Here is a 3,294-nt window from a genome sequence, read left to right as displayed (position 1 = left end):
GGTGGTTTTGCTCAACCTACTTAGTATACCATAGGCCTAAGGGTATTTCCATGGCCATAGAATCTGACCTCCTCCTTAATTACCTAATTTATGCTATAATGATATAAACAAAGGTGTAATTATTCGACTAATGACCCTTACACTTCAGTTTCCTTCACGACGTATGACCTTTTTCATCATTTGACCTCTCTCACGCCCGTATGTGACCTCTCTCACGCCCGTATTTGGCCTCTCTCACGCCCGTGTTTGACCTCTCTCACGCCCGCATTTGACCTCTCTCACGCCCGTATGTGACCTCTCTCACGCCCGTATTTGACCTCTCTCACGTCCGTATATGACCCTCTCACGCCCGTATGTGACCTCTCTCACGCCCGTATTTGACCTCTCTCACGCCCGTATTTGACCTCTCTCACGCCCACGCGTCTAGGAACAAACACCCTCAAACTTGACCTTACTTTTAACACAAATAACTGAAGAGCATTATAAATAAATCGAAAATGCACATTTGTCACTGTTTTTTTTAACAGACGAAAAATGGGTCTAGAGCATGACATCAATCAAATCCTCAATCTTAAAGGCTCATCGTGACTTAGTAATACGTCACTTGGCCATTGCCACGTTCATAATTCCTCTTTTACTCATTTTCTTTCATTTCCCGTTTTATTGGCTACTTTTCTGAGGAATTTCTTAAGGACTTACCACGAAAATCAATTTTTTTTCCTCAACTACCACGTTGTATTATCCAACGATGGATAATACGTTCACCAGTGGTTAATTTTCTGATGTTCAGAATGTGTTTATTATCTTATCTTGTTCTGCCGGCGTCGACCATGCCTATGCTTAACGAATGTTTATTATCGCAGTTCTTTCACCGTAATCGAACAGATATCGAATAGATATGGGTTATAATTCGCTCAAGTTTCCAAGAATAGCGAAAGGAGGAAGTGTTAGTTAAACAACTGCGTTATCTGAATCGACGTTGCAACATTTCATAATAAGGGCACTTCAGATTTCTGTTTGACAACTGACCAAGTACGATTTTCTTTATTTGTTACTGGCATTGCTGTTTTGATCTCTCTCTCTCTCTCTTTTATCATCCTTCCCTTCCTTACTTATTCCCACTTTCTCTCATTCTCTCTCTCTCTCTCTCTCTCTTCTATCATACTTCCCTTCCTTATTTATCCCCACTTTCTCTCATTCTCTCTCTCTCTCTCTTTCTGCACACACAGATACAGACACACACACACAAAACACACACACACACACTCACTCACTCGCTCACTTATTTTCTTACTTACTCACTCACTCTGCATGCAAATCATCAACTTACATTACTTAACTGCAGGACTCTCTATGTCACTCTATCCCCCTTACATAAAAGGACGCCGTTTTTAATAAAATAATTTATCTGGGATTCGAACGCTCGACCATAGTACTTGGAGGTGAGTGCGGTACCACTGAGCCACATTTTCATCAGCAAGTACACTTTTTATGTCAAAAGGAGAATTTGTCAGTGAAAGTGTAGGGCAATGTATGTATCACAGGCTATATATACATTTTTTTTGAAGAGATGACATCAGATAAGTAACACTTGTAGAGTATTATATACACTTGTGATAGTTCATGGGTGTGTGTATGCATGAGAATGTGTGTGTGTGTGTGCTTGTGTGTGTACGTGCGCTGCATGCGTCTGTGCATGTGCGTGTGTGTGTCTGTGTGACATGTGCCTGTACACACAACTTTCCTTTATTATATCTTTTACATCCCATCACTTGAAGAGCACCTGTGCCTCTACGTTAGGACTTACGTGCAGTATATCACACACACACACACACACGTCTCTGTGTCTATATATGCGCGTGTGTGTGTATCTTTCCCACGTATGTGCGTATTTACGTCTGTGTGTGTATGTGACCTGACGGGCCGCGTGGTGACCCTTACGCCCGCGGTCGTAGCGTCCGAGGGTCGTTAGTGCCTTATGGTCGTACTGGGGATAGTTCAGCACCTAATTGGCAGCGGGCGCGCAGGGGAGGCGCTTCTCCGCCGCCGCTAATGCGCTATTGACCGCAAAAGCTGTCGAGTAATTGGTTATGGATAATAGGCCTCTTGGCAGCTTGACAAACCTGAGTGGAAGAATGAAAACGTTTAAACCCGCCGTCGGTTCTTCTCTGTGTTTGCTCTTCCTTATTCTGTTTTCTTTCTATCTGTTTGTGTGTTTTGCACGGTCTCTCATTCGTCCTTTGACTACTAGGCCTCGATTCTTCATCATGCCTTTTTTTCTCTCTCTCTCTTACTTGTTCTTTATATCTTTGGGAGTCTTTATCCTCTTTATCTATATTTATTTTTGTGTGTGTATCTATTCCCCTTTCTTTCCATCTCTTTACCATCTATATCTTTTTATCTATATGCTCTCTCTCTCTCTCTCTCTTTCTCTCTCTCCCTCTCCCTCCCTCTCTCTCTCTCTCTCTCTCCTACGGTAATTTCTCACTTTCTCTCCCTGTTTTGTTTCGATCAGTTTCCTAGCGGTTTGTCTCTCCATAATTTGATTCTTTCGAAAGTTACCTTACTGCAAAAATAAGCAGATAAATAATATAACTAAATAAATATATAAATAAATTAATAACGATACAAATGAATAACAAAATAAATAGAGATAAACAAACGAACAAACAAACGCACAAACAAACAAACAAATAAATAAATTCATTAAAATCAAAAGACCTCAGAAAAAAGGTGAAATGAACGAATGAAAAAAATCGTGAAATTCTACGGAAAACCATATCCCAATTTGACTAACAAGCGCACGTGTTGTCTGAGAATCCCCTTACTATACACTGTTGCATAAATCCTCTTGCTTTTATTGTTATTGGCCGTCCTAGTGATGGTACTGTCGTCTATCTTACCGCGTGCTTAATCCCGCAATTAGAGACCCAAAATTACGATAAGTAATGTTATTACTGAGGGTTAATGGCTTGTCTCATCACAAAGATGTATTTTTTTGTATTTTTGGGGGGTCCGTGTTAACTGCTTTGTCTCATCACAAAGATGTATTATTTCTAGGAGGCCTACTCTCCGGAGGTCAGCATCCTTTGAAGGCGTATGAGCATCTAGGTCTTGTCACTCACTTGTTCTTATCTACTTTTGTTTACCCACTCCCCCCCACAACCGTTTCTTCTTCGTCTCTCTCTCTCTCTCTCTCTCTCTCTCTCTCTCCTCTCTCTCTCTCTCTCTCTCTCTCTCTCTCTCTCTCTCTCTCTTCTCTCCCCCTCTTCTCTCTCTCTCTCTCTCTCTCTC

This window comes from Penaeus monodon, chromosome 9 (genome assembly GCF_015228065.2).
Source record: "Penaeus monodon isolate SGIC_2016 chromosome 9, NSTDA_Pmon_1, whole genome shotgun sequence".
In the NCBI taxonomy this organism is placed as follows: Eukaryota; Metazoa; Arthropoda; class Malacostraca; order Decapoda; family Penaeidae; genus Penaeus; species Penaeus monodon.
Note: the sequence above shows the minus strand (reverse complement) of the source record.